At 43.3% G+C, this 10,289-nt stretch overlaps 1 long non-coding RNA gene across 3 annotated transcripts; it reads right to left on the reverse strand.

Annotated features, from left to right (window-relative positions):
* Nucleotides 1-2,884: 2,884 nt before the first annotated feature.
* LOC123087652 (uncharacterized) lies at nt 2,885-9,600 on the reverse strand. 3 transcript variants are annotated; one of them, XR_006441463.1, is made up of 11 exons: nt 9,243-9,600; nt 8,903-9,014; nt 8,300-8,418; nt 6,641-7,730; nt 6,498-6,559; nt 5,917-6,047; nt 5,249-5,306; nt 5,091-5,164; nt 4,066-4,224; nt 3,877-3,963; nt 2,885-3,244 (listed from the first exon to the last, which is right to left on the reverse strand). It is a non-coding gene; the product is annotated as an uncharacterized lncRNA (long non-coding RNA). The 3 variants fall into 3 exon arrangements; XR_006441461.1 differs by having other exon boundaries at nt 5,249-5,326; XR_006441462.1 differs by having other exon boundaries at nt 5,249-5,326; nt 6,636-7,730.
* Between the last annotated feature and the right edge of the window lie 689 nt (nt 9,601-10,289).

Here is a 10,289-nt window from a genome sequence, read left to right on the forward strand (position 1 = left end):
GTTTGAAAAAAGGGCGTCACATGTGGTGTGCTTGCCATCGGGTGCTTGAGAGAAAAAGGAAAACGGGAAATTTGGGTCAGCTTGTGCCATGTTTGGGCACGGGAGGCTGCCACTGATATGTCGTTTTTGGGGTTTTCTCTGTGTTACATGATGGCAGCGGTCAATGCACTGCAGGAAATAAGGACGCGGAGTCGCAATATTCATGGAATATCAATGTCAATTGGTAGTTGGATCAATGTTTATTTTGGTCTGAAGGCTGCGTGTTTTCAAGTGTTGCATCAAGGTGGATGTTTAATCTGTTGGTGTGACGGGTTGCTTGATTGTGTAGCGGAATGCCAAGTTGATCAAGATGGAGCACATGCGACGAGGATGGCGGCATGCGTATATGGCTCGGAGGAGTCTGGAGCTCGTCGTGGCAGGTATCATGCATGCACAGGGCGTCAAGGCAATGCACAGATGTGTGAGGCGGACACGACGCAGGGTGGAGCATGATTACAGTCGGATAACTTTGGCTGGGTCGAACTGGACAGTCTGGCGGACCGACATGGATGTTGGTTAAACCAGAAGACGGCGGTGATTTCAGCGACGACGACATAGGAGCGTGATGCTGATGGTGGCCGACTTCTGAGGCGTGTAAACACGTGATGCAGGCTTGAGGGCTTGTGCGGCTTCGACAGACTATGGCGCGGGGTTGATTCAAGATGGTGCGCACAGGAGAGTTTGAAGTCGACAGGGCGCGGGAGGGTGGAACGTACAACCACCATGGAGTCATGTTGGAGGTGGAGATGGAGTTTAATAAAAGACTTCACTCTGTGCTGATGGAGGGGCTACGGCGTAAGAATTCGGAGAATCGAAGCCTATTTCAGCAGGTAAAGCGAGAGACACATGGATCGGACTGGGCGTCAGTGGTCTGATGGAGACGTGATACTCGGCATCGGTCGGTAATGATCGATGGTTCTCTGCAGTGGGGGTTGAGGGAGTGTGGGCTAGCTACCCGGGAGACTCGACCAGGACAGCAGAGGCTCGGCGCGGTGATAGCGGCGAGGCGTGCGGTAAGCACGGGACACAGCGACAGGCCAGGGCACCGGTGGTCAGGTATGTTGTTAGACAAAGTGTGCAAGGGGGTGCTGAAGCAGTGTTGACGAGTACCGGATTCAAGTTGGTGACTAGGTCTATCGGTGCCGATTGATGGACAGGAGTTGACCATGAAGAATCTGAGAAAGTGGCGGAAAGTCTGAAATTGTCAAAAGCTGAGAGAGTACATGGCCGTATATTTTGTGGTGTTCAGTGCACATGGCAAAGTGCGGATGACAAGTACAGAAGGAGGCGGAGTGTTATAGCTGTGGGACATGTCAGAGACTATCCGGGAAAAAGGATGAGACAACTGTGAATTTGACTCAGGGTGACACAGGGCGACGGTGAAATTTCATCAAGTTTCAGACAGATGGTCAAGAAAAAGCGGTGATGTTGAGTTCAGGTAACTCTTGTATGTGACGTCCAATATGTGAGTTGTTCATTTTTTCACGCAGACAATAGTTGGTGTGTGATGTTGTTGAACGGATACTCCGGAAGTTGGAAACACAAGGTAGAGTAATGAGGAACTTAATTTTGCTCGAGTATTGACCGTGAAGAAGACGAGAAGGGACTACAGTTGCAGGTAGAGTCATATGGAGTCTGGGAGTAGCAGCGGTGCTCATGGCGTATCTCAAGTCCAATGTACATGGAGGTTTGACGCACGAACGAATTCAAGATGGTGGAGAATAGTCGCCAAGGTGAAGTTTGTTAGAGTTGTGTCAAATATTATTGTACAAGGTAGGTTACAGTTGGACTTGGTTTTGGACTGTGTGTAAACAGGGTAGGAGTTGTGTCCTAATAGGACACTTGTATTCTAGGCCTCTCATATATATTGAGGGTAGACACACGATGTAACATATGCCAACATAATAGCACAGGCACGCGGGGGGAGCCGGCGACGTGTGCCGGCGCACGGGCGGCCGGGGTGCGGTATTGTAGCGGTGTCATGGGGAGGAGCGCCCATAGTCATGCTCCGAAGATGTAGCCATATCGGTGAACCTTGTTAATAAATCTCAGTGTTGTGCTGGTGTGATTGCTTGATCCTTGTTAGATCGACGGAGCACCTCGGGTTTATTCTAACAGGTCTGAACTAACCAGGCCGACTGGTTGCAAACTTGATTGATTACTGATCTGAGTGAAGATGAAGGGCCCAATAGTGATATCCTCGCCAGTCTTCTCTAAAATGGTGTACATTTTACAAATAAGATGTACTAAAATGATGATGCCACGAAATAGTAAACCAAATGATGATGCCTCTCACAACATAACGCAATAGTTAGTGCTACAGAGTAGAGCACTGGATTCAGTTTTCATGTCTTTTGGGGGTCAAGACTTATAATCTTCATATCTTATCAAGCACATGCTAGACGAAATCTTTTTACCTCATCTCATGGCATACTAGATCGGCATCGCGCCCTGGCGTGAGGGTGCCGATCCAAACACCAGGTTTAGCATATGCATTCACACTGTATACACCATACAAAGAATAATGGCCAAGATAACAGTATTCACAATTCACTCAGTATATACCGTAAAGGAAAATCCAAGGACAATCTATGTACAGTTGTACTCAGCCATCAACCGTAGTATCTTGAACTTTAACAATAGGCTTATCAAAATTAAAATGGCCTAAGTAAGCATTGGCCCTAATCCAATACATAAAATCCATAGCATAGAAAGCATCACAAGCATAGAAAGCATATCTTTGTCAGCCAAGCAACCAGATTTAAGCAAAATAAATTTTGCACTTATTATTCTGTCAACCATGATAAAAATAAAAAACTAACAAAGAATCAATCAGAAGTAAGGTTTGTTTGTATGCACACAATAAGGAGCCACCTAACAATGTATGAACATAGAAAGCACGTAGCACAATAGGTTTAGTAGCAAATATCACAGGCATAGGACGTACAAAAGCACATGGTAGCTTACAGACAATCCACAACTTTGCATGTCTTGGGCATAATGTAGACCAGGAGGAATGACGACACGACGCGTTCATACTGATTGGTCCTCCAAGATCCAATGTAGAGGTGTTGAAAAAGATGGTCACACAATCTTGCCGTCGTCATGTACAACACGATCATACAGAGCCGGTGATTAGCGTAAGGTGTGCTAGGAGCATGTCAAGAAATGCCCGGTGTGGGATCCTAAACACTCGCTTGGTATCCTGCAGTGCCCGAGAACATAAAACATAAGGCCACGAGGAGCTGCTTACAGTAATTGCATCACAGCACGGGAGAGATATCAGAGAAATCAGTCGCGGATAAAAGCAGACATAGTGTTAAAAAAAGATACGTTAAGTCTATCGGTTAATCAGATTGTCTTGAGCATGTGATGAGCATTTTTAAGAACAACAGGGCTATTAATCAGTTGAAAATACAACTTGTTTTAGTAAGAGCAGTCGATAAGGTAAGATCAATATGATCACCTTCAAAGACAGAAATCTAATTAGCACGTAGAATGCTTGCGCTTTATAAACAAAATACATCTACATAGAAGGCCTAGACAACATCTAATCAATTGAGGAAACACCTACAGAGCTATTAACTACATGAAGAGCACGTCAAAGAAATAGGGTTAAAATCATCACACTGCCTGGATCTAAATATCACTATTTCTTTACTACTATCTGCGAGCATCAATAATCCCTAGATCAGATGTGTGTTTCTTTGCAGAGTTAGCAATGTTTACATCTATGAGTACTTCTTTTGATTATAAAAATTCCCGAGTCACACACTCATCATATTTTTGCAACCGTCCAGTAAAATCAAAGAGGGGACATGATGGGTTTCACCTGACCTGTGCAAGCGCCCGTAGACGGTTGTTAGTGGAGCCAGCGGAACCTAACGAGCCATGGACATCGAGCTCTTCGTCAGCCATCGCCTTCTGAACAGAACACGTGGATCCAAGGAATTACTCAAAGGCGGGCACATATTTAGAGTTCAAAAGGAAAACAAACCATGTAACCGTCCATTAATGAGGACTGACCTGGTCGGTGGAGCTGAGCTGCGAAGGGAGAATCGAGATAGAGGGCTTGTCCGGGCACCAAGAGCTCTAACAATGGGGAAACTCCGTAGTTCGGTCTTTTTCCTCTGATGAATTCTGCACCATCCTTACATGATTCATTAGCAGCCACCAAGAAACGATCTGCAGAAAACAAAATCAAAGTGAAATCAAATGGAATCACATGCAGGAAGCAGTGAAGTACTATACATGCAAAAAAAGACACAAGGAAGGAAGGGAGCCCAATGGATTATCATTTTATTCCAATAATTAATTAAATAACATCATCTGCCCCATCATAGGAGCACAAGATGTGTACAGGGCAACAAGAATGCCTCTCATCAGACGGCACTAAGGAAAGCTAATCAGATAGAATACACAAACGCTAAATGATGGTATGAAGCAGCTCGCTTCATATCGTTATACAGTTCTTGCAATAATAGATCCATAGAGCAGTAGGATATTCAGAACTACATCTCCTAGGAAGGCCATCATGACATTCAATATTACTTAATAGATCCATATTCAGTATGCTATTCTTGAAATTGGAGGATCACTTCAATCCAGATTTTGCTACATGTGAACTTATCAATGCAGTTCATTTGTGCCGCTCTCTCTTCCTAAGCTAACCACGGCCATAACCAAGCAAAAAGGGAGGAAACTGGATGGCATAACTGAAAGACCAAGTATACTGCTGGGGCGTAGATGCATATGGAAACACAACTGTAGAACTGCATGTCATAGGAGAAGAAATAAATCTTATATATAAATAAGACATAAAACTCTAATAGAAAGAGGAATCAAAATTCCATGAGGGGAATACATCGTAGAATTGGTACTGAAAATTTAACTTGACTAATTTAATGCAGAGACAAATGCAATGAGAAGATAGGAGCATCAATATATATTCGAGGTCAGTATTCAGTCCCAATCTCTCCAATTCATGCAACATCCTTGCAAGCAAGCATGAGAATTGCAACAATCATCCAGGAACTCATGGTACAACCTACCCAATCTCAACCATCGCCAAAAATTGGTGATCCCATGAATGCATTAAGTTTGGACCAACTCCCAAAAGCTGTCCCTGAAAAAATTGGACAAAGTGAAACTAGTAATACTTTCCACTTACACAAAACAAAAAGCTATGCACGACTCGGCACATACTTACAATTGCAAGGTTCAACTGAGTTCACTAAAGAAACTGAATTTTCCATACACTTGTCTCGCTGCCGAGGATCGCCGTCAGCTTATTTCAAAATGTCAATTTAATACAAAATACAAAATAGTGGCAACTAAAAAAAATGGAAGTATAGAAGGAATCATACTTGGACAAAGGAAATTCACTAAACCAAACGATTTTCAAATTTTCACAAGCTATATATTGAAGTCTATACTTGGACAAGCACGTAGATATAACTATGTAAAATCCAGTTCTACTTCATATGCCATGCTTTCAAAAAGATCTACAATAAAAGTTGGTTCTTAAGAAAAGAAGATCCACGTTGGAAGAAAAACATCTAGTAAGTTGTCGGCATGGCCGCAAGGGACATACAAAGATCTTCGTAGCAGCATCTCTTCTGAAAGACCACCATATGATTCGTATCTCTCTTACCTATCCCAGGTTGTTTCCCATGAAATTTTTCTACTTACACATTTATATAAACAATCGAGGCATGCATCTGCAACCTCAAATTCAGAACACAAATTGAGAAAAAAAAAGTGCAGCCACCTAATGAGAATAACCATGAAAGAACACGTACATCTCACCAAACAAAGAACTGGTTGTGAACTTGAGGCCAAGACATAAAACGACATCATAAGAGACACTAAGCTCACCTGCGTCAACTTGTCGTTCCTATCGCCGATAAGTGTTATTATTTGAGTAAATGATGAGAGTGGTCAGGGCCTTCTTTCCTTCCGTTTCACATCCCTATCTCATGGTGTTTGCACTCTGGGAGCTTGAAGGGCTAGCAGAACAATATCGTTAGAAGCTATTTTCAGGAGTAAAACATAAGGATAGGAAAATCCAATGATCTCCTCTGACATATGGCCAAAACACCCTACAGATAAATTCATCATGCATCTTACCTCGAAAACACGCACTCCTCCCCCCCCCCCCAAGCCGCTGAAGGAAGAACACGACCGTGAGACTAAATAATGGAACTATTCTCATAAATCAGTTAAACTTTTAACAATATCATTACCTAATTATGCTACCAAAACAACTATAAGTTGTTTATCGTCACAAGAAACAACAATATTTTTTACTGTTTAGCCCTAAATGGAGACACCAAATTATGATGTAGATCTTTTCCAAGATGAACACTGAACCCATAACATTGAAATCAAATAAGCCAATGCAAAAGGAAATACAAAAGCGAAACTGATTCGTCACCAGCTCGTCCATATGCACTCACCTTGGTCGTGCAAGCATCCACGAAGCACTTTCGCTTGCCGATGATCAACCTTACTAACAGTCCTACAAATCAAAAGAACATATTGATTTAAGGAGGATAAACAAACACAAAAAACTTTCAGATATTGACATAGGCTACCTTACACTGATTTACGAAATGAGATAAAAATGGGAGCCACCAACTATTTGTTCTTACACTGAGCAGACCGCCTCCACACATCATCAAGGCTACTTTACACCAAGTTAGAATAGAGATAAATGCTTATTGACAGAAAGTGAAATGTTCTGCGAGTAATAGAAATGGCAGGCTGGTTATGTTAGAAAAGACCAACATGCCTATTTAAGAATAGACCAGAGAGTAGACAGCTTGTCCAGCCAAAAGCAGAACTGTGTAACGGGAAGTTGTCAGACATACAAAATATGAAGAGAAATATTTGGTGAGCTTAAGAAATAACCATGACGCTTCCGGTGACATCTGTGAGTAAGCAATACAAAGTGAAAACACAATTAGTACATGATATTTGAATACTAAGAAAGGGCATGCCCCTATGCAACCCGGCACCGTAGTGTGCACTGCCACAACACAACAATCTCTACCTCAACCACCTCCCGAAAAGCAAAATTTGGAGCAAGAGTTATCACTGAAAAATAATTGGGGGCATTGTAGCGTAACTGTCCACATATGCTAATTACAATGTTGGTCGTTTAAGACTCTTGGATGGCCTAAAAGGAGCAGTTTTGGTTTATCTACACCAAGAACAGGAGCAAAGGAGCTCCAGGACAAATATTTTAAACAACATTACACCTAAGGAGCTAGCAATATGTGAAAAGAAATATTCCAATAGAGAGCAAATAAGTCATATTTACTACAAGAGGATCATGGTCAAATTCAGTATCAGACATGGCTCGAGGCAATGAACAATGCCAAGAAATCCAAGTACCACTTAGATCAAAACAACCTAGAACTAAATACACGAAGTAGACTATAATGTAGTGAATGAACATGTGTCAAATCAATCAAATGAGGGAAATCATGGATAACAAAGCGAGGCTACGTAATAGAATGGATTGAACTAAGATCAATACCGCAATCTCCACATCTCAGTTTTCAGAGTAACCACAGCTCTAAAAATTAAACATACAAAACTGAGAAGGAAATGTCAAGTGGAAGGATACTCCCCTGCCTAGCTATGCCAGTGCAGGTTGGGGCCTCATGTTCATCTTCTCCAAAGCACTGAGAAAACAAAACTGAATGTTAAACAGTGTTGTATTCCCGATCCAAATTGTGTGAGTAATAGCAGCACCAGAGAAGAGTAAACACGGGAGCGATGCACGGCTAAGGTTAGCTAATCTAGTTGCCTTGGACCTGATGGTGCCAGGTAAACAGGCTAAATATCAATTTATCAACACTGGACAGGAGTGGCACTAATATTGCTGCTTATTGTGAGCCTCATGTGACTCTGGTAGTTCGCATTGACACCGTACACAGTATGACAAAGACTTTAGCTGAAAAGAAACGGTGGACGTAGTAATTAAACAGCCTATGTATAAGAATCCATGTGGATTATTAAGTCATATACCATCAAAGGTTTTTTGCTTCCAGCAATGGACACGAATATTTACAATATTGAAGGAAATAATTTGGCATAGCTACATAACTGATTTTCTACCCGACTGTGAGCTACAACCACGATGCCCAAATGCTGGAAACGGCATATGCCAATCAGGATACCTCACAAAATATTCTCAGAATGCATTGACCAATATTTATGCAAACCAACCACTGTTGCGTCACCTTCTCACCTGCAGCTTGGGAGCAGGCCACCACCATTGACCGCCGCTCTGCCTCTTGTCGGCTGGATCCACCCCTGCTGTGGTTGTCGGCATTGATGGAAAGCGGAGTGGCTTGGAGCGGCATGCCACTGTCGACCATAAAGAGCACTAAAACTTTTGCTAACAATATCATAAGACCAGTAACATATATGCATACATCCTAAATAGTAAATATCGATAATCCTTCATATCATCTAAGAATAAAATTCAGCTGGTAGGCTTCTCACTATTAATTCAGTAGGAGATGGCTACCTCATCTTTTACTATTTTTTACACCTAAAAGTAAAATATATGGCTTCTCACTATTAATTCAGGAGGTAGGCTGCTCACTGAGAGTTTTTACAATGTCAATCATAGGATTCAATGATTCATACCTCTGTATCGATGGAAAATGCATCGTAAACATGAACCTAGTCTTGTTCAGCTACTACATCTTTCAATTTAAGCTGCCGAAGAGTAGGATCTATCACATTTGGGTAGCTTCCTTTGTATTCTTGAGTACAGTGTGATGAACATTATTCAATGAGAAACCAATTTTGGCTAGCAAGAACAGAGGGTAAGCCTCAAACTCACCATGGCTAAGAAAAGGTCGCCGCTCGCATGAGAGACAATTTCAATTTCCAAGAACAGAGGGTAAACTCCAAACTCATCATGGAATCCTGCCTTTGCTTCGCTCCTGCTTCTTCTGACAAAATTAACAAAGTTCAGAAAAGATTAGTAGGAGCCCAAGATCCTGGAGGCACAAACTCCAGACACCAGAAATTACTTTTTGAAAAGAAGAAGCAATTTGACCTTTGCTAGGCTAAACAAAAAAAGAAAGATCGTGATAATATTTAGATGACAATCGAGGTGGTTTGCACAATCTGACATATAAGTTCTAAGTACACATGGATAAAGACAGATGGCCAATTACCTGATAGACCTATTGTTGTGGTTATGTTGTTGTCCATCCAATAGAAAAGAAAATGCATCCTTTCTTCTGTAGGAATCTGAGAGGGACACACAAGTTGTTCCAAGTTGTCCTGACCAAAGACAGAGTCAGTATAAGACCAAAAGAAGTAGACCAACAATCTTGAGACATCTCATATTCAAATGCATATGCAGAAAGACCTACCCCGGCTACCCTGCAACCAATTTGTCTGCTAGTATCAGATAGGAACAAAAAATTCCTTGAGAAAGGACACAACCTCAGGACAAATCGGTCCTCCTAAACAGAAAATAAACAGGTACCCAACAAGCTAAGGAAGGCAACAAAAACTACTGTGCAGATACCTAGGACACATCTAGTTCTACCCACCCCCTCAATTCTAACCTATTCACACAATGCAAAATTGAAGAACACAGCATCATGAGAAAAAAATGCAAAGCTGGATCTGCCTCTCTATGAACACCACACCAAATTGCTAGGGTTTTCTATTCCACGTTGAGCAGTCTGAAATCTCCAGGTCCAGATTCTCTGGGGAGGGAGAGGGGAGGGGGGAGAGATGCACCTGGAGGTCTAGCAGGCGCAGCAGGAAGGAGTGGTGAGCTCGTCGTTGCCGTTGCTCTCACGACGAGCTTGCAGCCGCGTCGCATCAGCCCGACCGCCGCCGCTACTGATGGCATCGGCACGGAGAAGGCAGTGACGGAGGAAGCATCCCTCCATCCAGGGAACCACGCCGGGGAGCTCCTGGTCGCCAGGCTATGCGGCGGCTGCCGCGGCCCCTTCCTGCCGTCGGATCAGGCGCGCGAGCTCGTAGGAGGAGCTACAGCGTAAGCGGCGGCTGCACCCCTCCGGGTGACGTAGGAGAAGGAGGACCGGCGGAGGAGGGGCAAGAAGGAGACAACGGGGAGGAGGCGCCGGAGGAGAAGGAAGGAAGAGGCGAGGCCGGGAGGTGGTTTGGAAGGAGAGAGAGAGGTGAGGCGAGAGGAAGAGGAAGGGGGCGGTGCGAGTGCGGCTGTGCGGGAGGAGCGACGCTAG

Source organism: Triticum aestivum, chromosome 4A (assembly GCF_018294505.1).
Source record: "Triticum aestivum cultivar Chinese Spring chromosome 4A, IWGSC CS RefSeq v2.1, whole genome shotgun sequence".
Lineage (NCBI taxonomy): Eukaryota > Viridiplantae > Streptophyta > Magnoliopsida > Poales > Poaceae > Triticum > Triticum aestivum.